The sequence below is a fragment of the Ixodes scapularis genome, unplaced genomic scaffold, assembly GCF_016920785.2.
Source record: "Ixodes scapularis isolate PalLabHiFi unplaced genomic scaffold, ASM1692078v2 PGA_scaffold3__209_contigs__length_174095766, whole genome shotgun sequence".
Classification (NCBI taxonomy): Eukaryota; Metazoa; Arthropoda; class Arachnida; order Ixodida; family Ixodidae; genus Ixodes; species Ixodes scapularis.
The window spans coordinates 158,567,286-158,584,610 of record NW_024609868.1 but is presented as its reverse complement, the minus strand read 5'-3'; the positions used below and the strand labels follow the sequence as shown (position 1 = coordinate 158,584,610).

Here is a 17,325-nt window from a genome sequence, read left to right as displayed (position 1 = left end):
TGGCTCAGGGCCCGAAGGCATTACAGTCTCTGTAATGCCTTCGGGCCCTGAGAGAACAATAAATGAAATGAAATGAAATCTATTTCCGCCTGGAGACGTCATAGAAGTGTCATGCTGCGCCGGTCGCGATCCTGGCGGCAAACCCAACAGCTGTAGTGTATGTGGCAGATGCCTGTTCTGCTGCAAGTCGCTCTCCACTGTGGAAGTCCACGGAAGCTTCTGCAGCTAGAAGTTGGGACGCCGCGATGACAGCGACACTGGCGTTCGCTTGTGCTACTCGCAGCTTTTCGTTAGCATTTCTACGACCAACTGCCAGGATCGTGACATGCAACAGCATGATAAACCCCCTCTGTCATGGGAAAAGTGGCGCCATTTTTTGAACAAGCCACAGCAGTCACTATTGGCCAGTTGTCACCGAAAGCCCTGCTCTCAGTTTAGGACTTCCGGTCGCCATTACTTTCCCAAGCTGTTGCTACGCCGCAGCTAAGGGGCTGTTGCGCCTGCGGAAAAGTTTGCCGGAGAGCCTTTCAGTGTTCCCTCTGGAACGGAAAATGAACCTCGGAGGAAAATCTTGCTTCACTGAATCGGTCAAAAAGATTCCAACCAGACGGGGGCCGTAAAGTTATGCGAGGTGAGTTCTCTGTTTAAAGCTCACCAGAATGCAGACACAGCGGTTTATAGCAAGTTATGCACTCCCTTCCACCGTAAGTTCGAGCGATATAATAGCGATCACAACTCTGCCGACTTGGCATGCACAGATGCCCGTGCCGTGGAAGCGTCGTTCAAAACGGCCCGCTCCTGCTCGTGCTTGGAGTATCGGCGTCGCTCTCACTTACGGGTGCTTGCGGAGTACGCTCGCTCACCAAGTGTGTCTTAAGGCAGCTCAGAAACTTGCGTTTGAGTGCGTTTGACTGCGTTGCGTCGAGTACCGAAAGCGAGTCACCGGCACGTCTGTACTTCGTATGAAGCGTGGAATTTAATTCAAGGAATCATCTTGGCACGCGATATAAGCAGCAGGGATGTGCTGGTTTCTCGATGCCGCAACGCAGTCAAACGCAGTCAAACGCAACTGTCTGAACCAGGTTTTACATACTCGTGTACCATGCTTTGTTTTGCACAAAGTTCATAAGCTTGCAAAGCTCTCGCGGCTGCAGACGCGAGCATGTGGAAGTATCTATACACCGGTTCAACATAAATGCGAGCGAATAAATTGCGACAAGCACAAGTATGCTTTCTCTCCACACGTTGAAAATAAATAGTGACTCGTCTGAAATCGTGGAGAATATAATTGCAATTTGGCGGTTTTGGGATGAATAAAAACGATTTGCGATTCCTGTGAAGCCGAAGGGGCGGACAGGTAGACACGAGACACTGACCAATAACGCAACTCGGTAGGGATGATCGGGACGATTATCCAAAGCACTTTTAAGATCCACGGTTGGACGAACAGATCTAGAGCTTCTTGAGGGCGGTCGGATGCGATTGCGGCTCTAAATGAGGTCATTGTCACACTTGTACGACAAGAAAAGTCCACACGACCGGCATCACGCCGCTCCAGCTGACCGAGACGTCGATACGCTTGGGAACTTCCAGAGGGCGCTTCGTCGCAAACCGGAAGTTAGAGGTGGGGTGAGGAGGGTTTTTCGGAGGACGGAAGAGAATGCACCACTTTTCCCAGATACAGGGGCTTTACAGCATGAAACTTTGGCTTTTGGGACGTTATTTGTTAACACTTTGGGACCATTTTTGATGTATGGGCAACAGAGGACACACAACACACCAGTCGAAGGCGCTCCCCAGGCATCATAGTTTCGAAAGAAATGAGATTACGAAACTGACGAAACACGAACCGTCGCGTGCCGTTTCCGGCCGTTCCCTTCACTGGCGGTCGAAATTTTGTTTCGTACAGACTTGCAAAGCATGCAGTGTGTGAAAAAGGATCGTCGGGTCACGGCTCCTGCCTGCCGATTTTTGCGCTTGTATGATGCAACGTTGCTTTACGTGCCTCTAACGGCGTAAAATACCGACAAGGAGCTACCCTTGGATAGCACATATAGAGGTGTACGAAACTTTCTTTTCTGCAACTGCACCATAGAAGTAATTTTTTGGGGTTAACACTTTTATAAGAATAAAATAGCATACTTTGTGAGGAAATAATTAACCTTTTGCAAAATTCCAGCAGTCAAATAGACGCTTAATATCCGGATGTTGTTCCATCAGGTACTTCCTTATCTGCGAATGCCTGTCAGTGACCAATGTATGGAGATGGATACTCCCCATCCTTCAAGGTGCCGTATGGACAGTACAAGGCCTACGAGCTCCATGCGGGCACTGCCCCCAACTTTGTTTGATTGTAAAACAAAACAAAATGTGAGTTAACAGAACACGCGAGCAGTCAAGGCTGATACGAACCTAAGAAACCAAGTCTTAGAGTGACATCTGCCATTTTTAAAGAGACAGCACCTTCAGAAGCATACTCCCTCAAAAAATTTATGTCTCGAAGCGAAGTGTTGGCTTCAACTACGATTCGAATAAGACGTTCATAGCTGATGGAGGTCTTGTTTACATGTGTGAGTTATCTCAAAATTCGACCTGAATTTAAGGTTCTGCTGCATGCATTAGCACAGCCAGAATTTTCTTTCTTCGGAAGGGAGGTGAGGGGGGGGGGGGGGGTGTGGTCTCGGAAACTGAAACGAGTGCCGTTTGGAAAGGTTGGCCAATAGCTGCACTTCGAAACTTCTGGCCCCCTTTTTTCTCTATCTTTCTCCCACCCCCCCCCCCGACACACACACACACTATACACAAGCACTATATAAAAAAAAACTCCGATCATCCCTAAGGCAACAGTAAAGTGGAAGCTACATGCTCGGCGGACCACTCAACCGTCAGCCTTGTGTCATGTGATCACACTCTCTTTTCATACGCACTTGCTGCGAGGAACGCCTAGCAATAAAAGTTAGGCGAGTGATTGGTCCACTGCACAAATAGCCTCCCCCTCAATATAAGCTTAAAGGTGAACAGAGTATACAAGTTCGCAAATCCGTACCAAGTCCCGCTTACCAACTGCACAACTGTCGTCAATGACTCCGGAGTAGCAGCTGTGTGCCTTTGACAGGAATAACATTGTTTATTTACAAGCCAGTCGTATATAGCTGAAATAAGGAGCTTGCTCGTAACAGAAGTTAGATTCAAGGAAAGACAGCGTGACCGTCCTCGTGTCTTTTGTCTTCTCGTACATCTAACCAGTCGTGTGGATTACTCAAACGTTTCCAAAGTATGTCGAGTTATCATGACTTCGTGCTCAAATTCGCCGACCATGGTAAAACTAAAAGGAGACGTAAAATTTTTCAATTGGCCTACAGGCGAAAATGGAACATAAAAGTAACTGAAATTCTGGACTTAGGCTCAAGCCGGGAACAGCAAATGGAAAAGGATATGTTTCCACTTACTTGGACCAACTCCGCATGCAATATTTTGTTTGTTCTCTTGTCCAACAGTGTGTAGTTTTCACATTTTGTCGAAAATCGTGGTTAATCGGCGCGCCCATCACCGGTAAGTGCAACAGGAAGCTTAATCTTCTCCAGATGGTCTTTTTGTGCCTCATTCCAAACGTGAAAGTGTAATATGCATAATTTCAATTCTTCCCTTTACCATTTTTATTTTGCTGACAGAGTCAGATCCTGCCCTACCGAAAAATCCGGTATAACTTTTCACTATCCGGATTATGGAACCGGAAATTTGTTTCTGGAAACCCAAAATCCAGATTGCAGACAAAGGAATATTTTCTGAAAACCTAAATTTCAGATAGAATCCGGATAGAATCCAGATAGATTTCCGGTTTCATAATCCGAATAGCGAAAAGTTATACCGGATTTTTCGGTAGAGTGGTGTTTACTTGTTGCACAGCAGGCAAGAGAATATCCGTCTGGTATCGGAAGAACGTTCTCGTGCAGTAGGTTGCCACTCCGATGGAGGTCAGGAACCTCAACGTCCTGCTTGGGCTCAGGCCAGAGAACAATATTCCTCCAGCCACCATCAGGTTTCCAACTGATGTTTTCTCCGCCGTTGGCTGGCTCTCCCACGATCTAACGTGGTCATCAGAACATGTCGTCCAGATTTTAACTGACGCCCGAGAAACGCAGACCTCAGGAAGAATACTTTTGTGGCATTTTGGGCATGATGTAAAGAGCGCCAGCAACTATCTCTTATGTACAATGAACTTCCGCTCAGTGGTTAGAATGGAGTCGCTCTCGGATTCAATGGTCGTCCTGAAAGTAAGGTATAAATGCGTCACAAAGAGTCTAGTTTACATTAAAAGTAATCTTACTCTGCACTTGTTTCGCACACTGAGGGAAAATACGATAAATCAACTTCATTGTTGGCGACACTTTCTTCCATTTCGTGATCGAAGTTGCCAAGTTCATTGGTCACCCTGAAAGTAAGGTAGAAATGCGTCACAATGAGTCTAGTTTAGATTAACAGTAATCTTAATCTTCACTTATTTCATACACTGAGGGAAGATACGATAAGTCAACTTCATTGTTGGCGACACTTTCTTGCATTTCGTCATCGAAATTGTCCAGGTAATGCTGAGGCAACCTGCCAGGTGATCGTATTGGTGAGGACTGCCAGTAATGAGGCTTTCAAGCAACCTCAGTTTGTGACGAGGTGCTGACCAGGTTAGGCTTGAGAGCAGGGAGAGTGCGCAGCGGAATGGAACAGAAGAAAAGCAATGCTTACCAATTTCATCAAATCGGGGTGAAATAAGTGTGACGCAAACTCTAATCATTGCTTCACACAGATATTGCATTCTCAAAAAAAAAAAAAATACAGATATGATTACCGGTGCATGCAACTTTTGGTGTTGTCTGGCATCGCACATTTCTAGATTTTGGCCTCATTGCCACTTGTACAGACTTGGTTGCCATAGTGGGTGTTATCTGAACTGGCCGTGAAGTGCTGCATGGCTCAGCATTAGCCTTATCTGTAGATGACGCTTCCATGGTAGTCATCAAACCGATGCTACCTGTCACAGCAGTATTAACTGTGAAGCAAGTGGCTCATCGACGATATGCGAGTCAAGCACACAACGGATCAGGAAACTAACTGTTGAACTGGAGACAGAGTGATCAGAATAGAGGGCGAGAGGAACTACGGCTGTCTTCAGTTGGTGAGGTGGGTTTGTTGATATAGAGAAGAGATTATGAGTGAACAACTAAGGACACAAAGAAACAGACAGCGCACTGGCGTGCTATGCACGCTTTTTTCAGTCCTTTTTTTCGCTCTGGGCGGATTTTTGCCCTGGCTTCCAACAGATGTTCATACGAAATAGCAGAATTGAATGCCTTCAGTGCAGGGATGTGAAACTGGTAGGGAGAATGAAATCTAGGGAGAACAGAAGCAAACTATCAGTGTTATAGTGTTAAAAGTAAAACACAAAGAATCCCAATGGTTAGCTTCTTTGTATTCTTAGCTGTTTTCAAATGATTGCAGTGTCCGGTCAGTTTCAAGTAATTTTTGCTTCTGTTTGAAAAGTATTCGGAGGCACCGTAGTACGCTGTTTTCACATTATTGCAGTATCTGGTAAGTTTAAAATAATTTGCTTTTGTCTCCGTAGTATTCGGCAGCACCTACATAACATATTCGCAAGTCATGCGACACCTTTTTTTAACACTCGATCTGTCACTTTACCGATAGTGTAGTAACACTACTTTGTTGGGACCTTCTACATATTTTGTTTTAAAGCTTTGACAGGTGGCTCATGGCACGAGGGTTCGTGTAGCAGAGCTAGATGCTATTCCTGTGGTGATGCTTGATTGCTAGCCGAAGCCCACAACACGCAATCACAAGGCAGGCACTTTAGTTCTGCAACATTTCGTCGACAACATTGTCTTTTTTTCAGTGTTGATCGTAAAAAAAATGTCGTAAATATCGCCATATGCCTCGACAAAGCAAGATGTTTCGAGAAAAAAAAAAGTAAGCCCACACCGCGGAACGAACCCCCGGCCACTTGCACATGACGCAGACACCATACCACTACGCCATGCCCCCGCTTAGAAAGTTAGTTGTAAGCATTCCTTTTATACGAGTTTCGTCCCTTTCCGGCCGAGGTGCACGACGGAGTAATATAATCTGTTGCATTACATCTAATCATTGAGCGCGTGCTTGTAGCTGTGCTGCGGTAAATCTTAGTGCGAAGCAGTGCACACCTCTTTTATACGCCTAAACATAAGGAACATACTTGATACCGCGATTAAAATCAATCATCGCGCGCACTCGGGCTGCTCCTCGTACACACATGTTGCAACATACGTATGCACGTACCTCGTTGTTCCCGTTCGGTGGTAAACCGACGAACAGCGTTGGCACTGCACTGTGCCTAAGCCGCATAGTCTTAGGTTGTAGTCCGACAGAAGATCGACAGTCGTCGATGTCCTCATAGCAGTCGGCCGTGAAATGGGCCGCGCAAGATATCGTTGAATCCGAAGGCTCCCAGCCGTTTCGCGCGACTCCTACCTTCCACCTGTTCCGCATCGACGGATCCTTCGGGAAGCGGAAAAATGACACAGCCGCCCCCTTCTTCTGCGCGTTAAAGCACCCATCCGCAAAACATACTTTGACTATTCTCGCAATGCGGCGGAGAGGATCAGGCAGGATCAGGTGCCAGACCAGCCAGACGCTATGCGGCAGGGCCAGCAAAGCGGCGGCCCCTGTGCTCGCAAGAATGCCTAGGCGAAGAGATTCGCCGAGCGTGGTGAGCTCGAGTCAGTATCACGTGACCCATGGACTCCACGTTGTGACTATTGAAGGCAGGGTGGAGGGTGGCTACGTCATATTCTTTCAGGGTTCCCTTATCATTTCCTACAAAAGATCAACATCAGAAAATTAAGTTTTGCAATTACTAGAGCTCCAAAATTCATGAAACTTGTTGTGAACACTACATGACACACGTAGACCTCATATCTTACTCCCAAAATATTCATGTCATAGCCCCTTTAACGTGTATTACGCAGTTGTGATACACGACGCACGCCGGCACGATGTTCATCCAGATCGAAACTGGCAGGGTAGGGGATTGAACCTAGAATCCCTGGGTTCTGTAGCGCGAGCTTGCGCTCTACGTGCTACAAGCTGGTGTTTTCTATAGTCGGATGCAACCTGAGAACAATCTTTTAGCTCCACCCACAAGCGCATTGCGCCCATCTCAAGTGCCTCCGCCGTCGAGAAAGTAGTTCGCTAGCAACGTTGCTTTTTCTTCCTCCAGGAAACGTGTCTTAAACTACTACAATATTTATTTAATTCATTCAGGATATTTAAGTAATTTAGAATACGTTTTTGTCAACGAAATAGCTGTTTAGTAAAGAAAGAAAGTCATGTCCAATGTACCGTCTTCCCAATTCATTTTCTGTCCAAGATACTGTCTAACATACCGTCTTCCAGCGCCTTCGATTGAGGGAAAGCGAAACACTTATAGTTATAGTTAAACGTGAGCGCGTTCGTCCGTCCTTTCTGTTTATTCTTTCTGTATTAAGTCACTTATAGTTCCTGCAAATAATAAATATTTAGTGATTTACTTAGTTTTGTGGGCTTTGCGCACGAAATTTGTGCCTTTATTTTGTTGGATGAATAGAAAACAAGAATAATTATACTTTTCGGGTTTTGACAAATCGGCACCCTCCCAAGTCATCGACACCACCACCGCGCCCCGCTCTCTTTGTCTTCCGTCATGGATCCCACTGAGGTGACATCAGGAAGCAATTCCCCTGATTCTTCTTGGACGAAGCAGCCTGGTTCAGCCTTACCGGCGACACCAAAGCGGTTCTTCAAGAAGATTTCACCTGCGACTGATAAGCACGGCAATCTCAGCTCACCCCGCGGAAACCACAGCGAATTGAAGCAGCGGTGCCGGTACTATGTTGAGTAGCAACGTGGGGCAGAGGCGACAGAAATCCAACGAAGCAGACGACGTCCGGCGTAGCTTCTCACCTCTCAGCAGTGCTAAGCCTCGCGCCCGCTTCGAAATTTTCGTTGGCGATAGCGTCGCTGGATTCTCACGTTGTGCGCAAAAACTGCTGCAAACGCAAGCCGATACCATTAAGATTTCGTGGCGTAACCTAGGGCACGTAAAAGACGGTGCCAAAAAGCAGAATAATTGTCACGAGAAACTAGCGTCGCATTGCTAAGGCCAGCAGCCATGTTGAGCTTTTTTTTTTTTTTTCAAAATGATCGCGACTGGTCCATGCAATCGTGACGTCATGAAAACGATTGGCTGGCGTTTTTCGGCGTAGGATTACATTTTCCTCTGAGAGGCATTTCCGGTTTTTTCTTAGCTTGCAACCGACTATAGCCTACTTGGCCGCCGATCCCCCCTATGGCTCCTGAGGGAAACATGTCTTCTGTTTAAACACGCACAGCAAGGTAGCAACTGGATTACACAGCTGTATGCACTGGGAGCTGTAGTGATTTGGAAGGTCCACAAAAGAAAAAAAACGCTATTTGGTGACAGGCTAAAAGTAAACGCTGGGGACGGGGCTTTCCGCTTTTGCAAAGCGTTCACTTTGCAAAAGCGGAAAGAGATGGAAGGAGCTTCATGTCACCGACTATAATTAACGCGTTTCATCTCAAAATTGAAAATCATTCTCAGCAAATACCACTCGAAGCACAAAATGCACGCTTCCTTCGATTTGTATGTATATTTATGAGGCAAAAAGTGTAGTGCCTCTTCTCTTGTTCCCATTTAGCGACTCAGCCAGCAATATGTTCCAAGGAGGGGGGGGGGGGGGGGGCGACACTGAAAGCTTTTCCCGCCTCCCCTTTACCAACGTCACTGGTATATTGTCAGCTGTACGTGAATTCAAAAATCTCAAAACAACCTGTTTTACTAAGCCGCAAAACACGGCCTGCAATTCAGACCAAACCAAAAAAATTAAGCTAAACGCATCTTTTAGCACAAAATATCAACTTATAACACATATCCAAAGGATGACTAAGCAATTGCATGTCTTCTAGAATAAAACAATTTCAAGTTGAATTAAGATATTGAACACCGTATGTTTCAAGGACGACATGGACATAAGTTGAGGTAGATTTCAATCAGCAAACCAAGGTTATCAAGCAACGTATAACATGCAGCAGAAGAAGCTGGGAAATTATGTCGGCTCGCATTCGATTGACTTCAAAGTTCGTACAGAGCGCGATAACCTCAGTAATGTCCACGGTAGTGACACCGGCCACGGAAATATGAGCTGTGATCAACGAGGTAGGGGGGTTAGAGCGATAAACCGGGGTTCCGGTCTGCACTCGAAAGTGACTCCATAAGGCGGCTGCCATTGTACGCAAATTTGACCACTCGTCGCATGACCAAACGAAATCTGTGACGTCACAGGAAAGATGGCTGCGCCCATGCAGCGGCTGGCCCCAGCTGGGCCGGAGCTCGTCGGATGCTTTGTTCGTTGTCGTTCGTCTCGGCGAGTTGATTTCAAACACGGAAGCCGTCATATGAGGCCGGTCGAAAGCGACTTCAGAGTTCAGCGTGGTGTCTGACGTACGTATAACGTGAAAATACGGAGGAAAGGTGTGCATTTCGCTGGTGACCGACGGTGATATTGCAACGGAAGAGACAATCTGCCCTTCGTCGCTCGGACCTCGGATTGATTCGGATACCGCTAGGATAAAATTTAAGGCGACGTTTCTGTGCTTTCGTTTACCATCGGAATCTTCTAGGTCTGCAGTGAAGCGTGTGCAATACATTTGGGTACACAGTTTAGCGACGCAAATTGCGTGAGTCGTGCTTGGCGGTGTGCAATCGTGGTGCAGCTTCGTTCAAGTGACCGAAGGCTCACTTTGGTTGTGCGGCGCATTGGAGAGCTGCCTTGAAGTTGGTAGTTCCCATGTCGTGCTAAATGATGCAGTGCTGCTTCCCAAATTGTTCCAGCGTAGACGTGCACTTTCACGGAGCACAGGTGCGCGGCGCACCGAAGAGCTGCCTTCAGGCTCGTAGTTCCTGTGCCATGCTTTATGTGATGCTGTGCTGCTTCCCAAATTGTTCCGGCGTAGTCATGCACTTTCACAAAGCACAGGTGTTGCAGTTGGTATTGATTCCGCTGGTCTCTCGCACGCCTCGTCGACACAAAAGTCTCGACACTCGTTATGTGAATTGCAAGCCGTATGGACATTTCATTGCGTGTTACCTACCCAGTCCACTCGTTCACGCCGCTTTGCGACGACAGTCTGCAGCGGCTCATTACCAGAAAATTGGTCCCACATCCATTTCAGTTCAGTTCGCCCACGGCAGTCCCCAAACCCCGAGGGAGAGAATTTATTCGGACGGATTGCCACTAAAACAATGCCGTTTCTTTAGTGGTCAGGGTAGTCTCTCTTTTGTCAGTTTTGTTATATTGTCACGGATGCTTGCTCCAGTCCTATCTTTTATCAATACTTACTATTCTGGAAAGCTCCAGGCCATGCTCAGCTGTCATCGTATGTTCTGGTGGAGGTGCTGAATACTTTACCCATAGCCGTTCACTCTGTGTGCACCGAGTGGCCCGATAACGGGACACGGGTGGCAGACTATCCCGCGTCTTAAACCCCCAGCAAGCCGTGAATCAAGTCCTATCCCGAGCCCAGCAGAAAGACCGCAAGACTAGCAAGTATCACAGGGACGAACCTTGAAAATACACCATGAAGAACCTGAAATCCGAGTCGGTCGCTGCTACCAGCAGGAACCACCGGAATTCAATCTTTTTGCCAGAAAAACCGAAGCTGACTAAGCCAACAATGACAAACTTGTAGCAGCAAACCGCGCCCACTCCCAACATTGTTTGTATGCCCGTCGCACCTGACACTCCGACGCCCTTTCACGCATGGTATATGAAGACGTCGAGGGCTGGATTGATCAATATGACCGTTTTGGACAGACTACCAGCTCCTGCAGAACCTATACTTTTCGTGGAAGAAACTTTCAGGCACTGGTCTGAGAATTATGAGTCCTCCTTAACGTCGTGGCAAGTTTGCAAGATCAAGCTGAAGTGCACGTTCATCAGCCAGCATTGACGAGAGAGAGAGCTGAATTCCTGATTCTGTCCAGGACACGGCCCCAACAAGAGCGTCGCTGCCTTCGTGCAGGATGTTTTGCGCCAGATCGAGCACCCACGCCAACCCTGGTGCTACAGAAGATGGGAAGCTAACAATCCCATGTCCCTCGTGTGAGGCACACCTTCGGCAGCCTTGTCTGCAACCCCACGACAGCAGTCGAACGATTCATATCACCAAGGCTTCCAACATTGAATGTCACTGCAGGCCCGAGCCTGTCAATATCAACTCTCCAGCGTCTCGACACTCGAGTCGTCCAGCTGCAACTTCGACGCCAGCCTCCCAGACATCTCCAACATCATCCACAAGGTTGTAAGGGGAGATCAGGAAGCTACTTCCTGCCATCAGTTGCCCGGCTTTTATTTTGATTGCCGAGATTGTTTCGGAACAAGTTCGATAGGCATTTCAACTGGCGACCTATTCGAGCGAAGCGGCATCTGACGAACCGAAGGCGACTTATGCCTCAAAGTCACAACGGCCGCCACCAGTTACCCGTTACTATTCAATGCCAATCAACGAGACCCCCCAACGCCGAAGCATTCTCAACATCAGGAAGAACCAGTGTAGGTCCGCGCTGAACAAAATACACCAAGGAAAATGGAGGTGCTGCGAAAGGTTGGCCGAAACCCGCTCTGCTACCAGTGCATGAGGTCGACCATGTCTACTGGAGGTACCCATACCAATGAATTGGCCTGCAACGGTTTAAGCTGAACGACCCCCGACCACGTCTCGACGAGCGTCCGCGAAGCATTGAGAATTATCTTCGGCGACCTTTGTCCCTGGTGCCGACATTACCCCGAAGCTCCTGATCCCCTTCACCTGGGAGGTAAGCCCGACAAAGCAGGCAAGCGGCAATGCAAGGACAGTTGATTTTGTGTCGGTTGTCGTCCTAGGAGAATGCCTAATAATTTTCTGACACTAATTATCTGTGTCCACGCCAGGAAGGAAACAATTTTGCAACTTTGAAGGACATCAAGTCAATGGTACAGGAAAAGGCAAAGCCATCTATGCAAAACATCCCCGAGCTTGCTGCATTGACGTAGAAAACTACCAGGAATATGTGTGGATTAGAGGCCAGCCCTGCAGCTCCAGCGCATCAGATGTCAGTGGCGGCACATGAGGTATGATTACAAGACGGCATCAGTCAGTCGAAGTTGCCACTAGACCAAACTGAACACAGACGTACCAGGAGCGTCCTCTGACAACAAGGAGTACAGGTACAACAACTGAACGCCTCACACGAGACTGTCGCCGAAAGAACTCATTTTGGAACCATTTGCTAAGAATCCATAATTATGTAATGAAGTGTAAATAAACACATTTGATACACTAACCAAATAAACGTATTTCCGCTTGAGTTTACGCTTTCAGAGTCTATACACCAAGAAGTGTGTTCACTGCACACGCTGGACCTTTTGAGGACAATCACCATTTCCGACCCCTCAGTATTAATTAATGGGACATAACATACTGGCAGACTTGTTGCATGGGGCTGCATTCGATCCGCCTCTCGTGAACATATAGTGCATCCAAAAACAAACTCCAGTGATGGGAAAATGTTCTTTAATAATTTACTCATTCCAGGGGCCTTCGTAGGCATTGCAGAGAGGATACTTAAAACTACACACATGATAATAACATCATAGAACACTGACATTAATGAGAACAAAACCAGCTAGCCCAGCTACCAAAAATAAATATTGCTCGGTAAGAAACAATTATTGCTGTAACTTGTTAATTACAAAGATGAACACACCTCTGAGCATCTAGTTTAATTAAATGTGTTGATACATTGTTCTATAGCAGGACAGTTTTTATACGTATGACAGAATAGACCATTTTCAAAACCCCATCAAGCAACAGAACTATCACCATTCTTTTAGGCAAAGAGCACACGAATGGGCCCCAGTTCACGACGAACGCTAATGCAGCATTCGAGTCCAATAGGCGCTGAGCCGAGTTCATGGTGACAGGGTACATAACATTTTTGTCGAACAAATGCCCAAAGTATGAAGACCTGGGGAAATTAGAATAGTAGCGACTGTAACTCGTTCCATCACAATTTGGCAAACGGCAAAGGCTACAGTCTCGGTGAGTCAATATGCACGTTGGAGAGAGGCACATGACAACATATCATTCAGAGTGCTCGTCAGCACAGATTTGTCACATACCTTCACTCCGTCTCTCTGATAGGCTCGACGGGGGCTGTGGCGGTTGCCCTTTTCCGAATTACGGTGATACAAAGTATAGGCAACTTGCACTTTTGAAAAAAAGTCTATTGAAGAGACCGAAAGGATGTGGCAACATTTTTCAACATGACTGCTCTTCGGGCAAGGGGTGAACACAAATATGAATTATCTTGTCCAGGTAATTAGAACAAGTAAATAATTGACCAACTAATACAATGCACTCGTGATTAAAAAAAAATAATGCTGCAATAAATGCTACGAAATAGAAAAATGTGCAGTTAATCTATGCGTATTTCAAAACAGTTGTTCTTATAGCAAGTTAAACGGCTTTGAAGCAGGTGCCCGCAACGATTTATTCATTTTCCACACTCAATAAAACGTCATCCTCCCAGCTGAAAATAAGTGTGCACTTCGCACTCACAGAAAAGGAAGAAAAGCGATCGAATGTAGAATCGTCTATTAGCCCGAAACGTAAAGATCGCAGGAGCTTCCTCGCTAAAAGTTGGCTGTGATTATGCAGTTACCTAGGGATGAAACGAATTCCCCTAGGCCCTAGGTCCGACGCATATATTTCGCGTCGATTCTCAGACATTCCAACGTTCAAATAAAGCTAAGAGAATGCGAAAATTGCATGCTACAGGCATTCAAAGTTCTATCGATTCTTGAACACATCCGGGAATCCGAGCACCGGTACGGCAATACGGCTTATGTTGTCTCACAAGCGTTAATATCCAGATGATCAAGAGCGGAGTTGACTAGCGTGGAAGTTTGGGCTAGTTGGTATTTCATGATTAAAAATTAAAACAGCGCAAGGACACGGACAAGAAGAAGAAGGTAGACGAACAAGGCGCAGCGCCTTGTTCGTCTACCTTCTTGTTCTTGTCCGTGTCCTTGCGCTGTTTTGAGTTTTAATCAAGAGCGATCTTGCGCAAAAAGGGTATAATGCCTCATTCCTTTATATTTTAACGTTATACCTGCGTCATCGAGCACGAACAGCCCAAAATCGCCGGAAAGCAGTGGCACATCACGGCTACCGCGCACTGAACAAACTCGCATCCGCCAGCTCTGGGCGCAGCCATCTTACCGATGACGTCACGGCTCTTTAAGGTCACGTGACGAGTGGTCACATTTGCGTAAAACATGGCGGCAACCGGGGGGGGGGGGGAAGTGCCACTTCCGAACTTCCGGTTTATCGCTCTAAGCCCCTCCACCTCGTTGGCTGCGATAGGGTGGGGCCGAAACCGAAACTATTCAATCGTATTTCAATCCCCTGTTTCGTCCAAATCCAAAGCCACAAGCAGCTTCAGGATTCTTGTCCGCCTGTGGAGACAAAATCCTGTTTCTCGAAGTGTGCTGGTCAATCCATGTTTAGGTACGTTTTGCCGATTTCATGTTCATAATCCATGCTAGAAGAATATCCAAATATGCTAGATGTTCTTCCGAACAACGTAGGTCACTTTGCCACCGTAATTGTTTCAACGATTTAAGTGGAAAAAAGTGAAATCGTCTCAGCACTGGCCGGCGGCGTCTGCGCCGCTATCTTGAGAATCCCGTGAATGATCTGCGACAACGGAGCACTGCAAGACGCTGATTTGATCGTTCCTAAAATTCGCGTTGCTGTCAGTGAACTGTTCTGTGTTGTTAAACCCTTGGATACGGATCTTCGTACAAACGACATGGGTATGTTCGGGAGGGTGACACTCGTTAAGAATTTGGTGGTCTTTACTTTGACCTGTCGTCTCGTCCTTTCTCACGCTAGCGACACCGTTGGGTTGTGCCCATGTAATATTTTAACTTGAAAAGGGGACCAATACTACAAGATAAAAACAGGTGGTTACCGTCAGGTGACCGAAGCAGACGCCCGGAGGCGTAAAGAAGCAGTCCACCCAAGCCAAAGGTGAGCGAGCATCTGTTCTTCTTTTCCGGCAAACCCTAGGCTCGTGCTGCTCGCTCGTGTTTACTACGTCATGCTCTGTACCAGTCGGCATGAGACCGGTAGCGCCATCGTTTTCATTAATTCAAATATTACAACATTCTTCCTGCACAAAGCCTTAACACTGGCAGAAAGACTTAATACCTGCAGTACACAAAAGTGGCACGCCACCGAAAAGAAAAATTGTTCACACGATCGTCTTTAAGAGCACAGCTTCCACAAAATATTCCACGTAAACGTAGTTCAACTTCCACTTCTCAAAATATTCCACGTAAATGTAGTAACTCCGACATCCCCCACCCATGAAAAATAAAGTTGTACTTGTAGGTAAATGGCTATTTTAGGACATTTCAATATATTGATACATGCTACAACAAATAAAATATCCAGGACAGCTTTGTGAGTGTCGTTATTAGAATAGTATTGTGATAAGCATGCAGTGTAGTTTGTATTCAGTGTTTGCCATGGACATGTGCTGTTGTACCTTAGCCAAGGTTTTCCTATGACAATGAGACTATATTCACAACTATGCATGATGACCTATTTAAAGCACAGCACTGGGCTCGGCCTGCCCACTGCTAACTGACACCGCCATGACTTAGTCTTTAAAATTTGCCGGGACTCTCTTCTTCCGGGGCGGTCGGGCTGGTACCGGTGGTGGCGGTAAAAGTGTGGGCGGAGAGTGGTGCTCTGGTTCAGCAATTGATGTTGAGCTGTGCCGCGATCCGAGCGGTGTGCTCGCCCTCGGCAGATGGAAGACTGTGTCGGACGGCTGGGTAGGGTGTGCCCCGCAGACTTTGAAGCATTAGATAGACCCTGGACCACAGCAGACAGGCCAGGATCCACGGCGGACCCAGGTTCTGGACCAGCACGACCAGGAGACACAGCAGGAGGAGGCCTACTACGGCCTGGCACAGCAGAGTGCTCAGGCTGCACAGCATGCCCGAGGTTTTCAAAGGAACCCAGGCCAGCAGCTGTAAACGACGGATCAGGCTCCCCAGGAAAGCCCGGTTCAGGAAGCGCAGCATCTGGTTCCCCAGGAGTGTGGAGTGCTGGCTGCCCACCTGAATTTTCAGGTGGCGGAGAGGCACCGACAGATGCTTGGATATGATGTTCAGTAACTTCAGGAGCACGGGTAGATGCATGAACCTAAGGATGTGCATGAATATGCCTATAAGTGAGAACATGCCTTCTATCATCATGTTCATTGCTATCCCAAGACGGATCAGGAGGGTCCACAGGAACAGGAGGCAGACAAAATGTCTTTGTTAACTTCATAGCATTCCAGAGCCTACCGTCGTCTAGTTGATATGTGGCAGGTACCGGTTGCGTATGTATCCTATGAGGTACAGAGTATGTACTATGCAGTTTATCATGATGATTGGGCTTGAAGCCACGAACCGTTTGCCCAGGACGAAACTGTGGCGGTCGTAGCGCACGTCGATGAGCAGAGTAGGACTTAATTTTCTGTTGATACACTTGGACTCTTTCGGGACGCTGATTTCGCTTGTCGGAGACGTTATTCGGAACTTCCTTCGTAGGCATATCCTGTAGATCAAGTCTTGAGCGATGACTCCGCCCATGGAGAAGAAGTGATGATGCAAACTCAGTTGCAGGATGCACTGTTCGATGATATGCTTCTAGATGATCACGAAAAGCATCAGGAAGCGAACGACCTTGTACTACAGCGAGTTGTAGGCAAGACTTCAGGACACGATTAAGTCTCGACCTGCCCATTATATTGAGGATGATATAGAGCTGTTGTGTTGTTGCGCGGACACGATGTTCGCGCAAGAAATCTTGGAACTCAGGAGATACAAATTGGACACATTGTCGGAAACAATCTCACATGGAAGTTCTTCCAGGGGAAAAAAGTTCTTCAGGAACGCTGTAACTGCGGCTGAAGTTACGGAAGACGTAGCTTGGACTTCGGGCCACTTAGAGTGGTAATCTATGAGAACAGTGAAGAATCGCTGAGACGATGGCGCACGATCAATCGAGCCAACAATATTAATTCTGAGCTTCTCCCAAGGTTGGCTTGGAAACTTGATCGGTTGTAAAGGAGCTGGTGCCACCTTGACTGTTTTGTGCGTTGAGTGACACACTGTGCAC

At 47.0% G+C, this 17,325-nt stretch overlaps 1 pseudogene; it reads right to left on the bottom strand.

Moving 5' to 3' along the window:
• Nucleotides 1–4,498: 4,498 nt before the first annotated feature.
• On the bottom strand, nucleotides 4,499–16,421 carry LOC121837348 (annotated as a pseudogene).
• Between the last annotated feature and the right edge of the window lie 904 nt (nucleotides 16,422–17,325).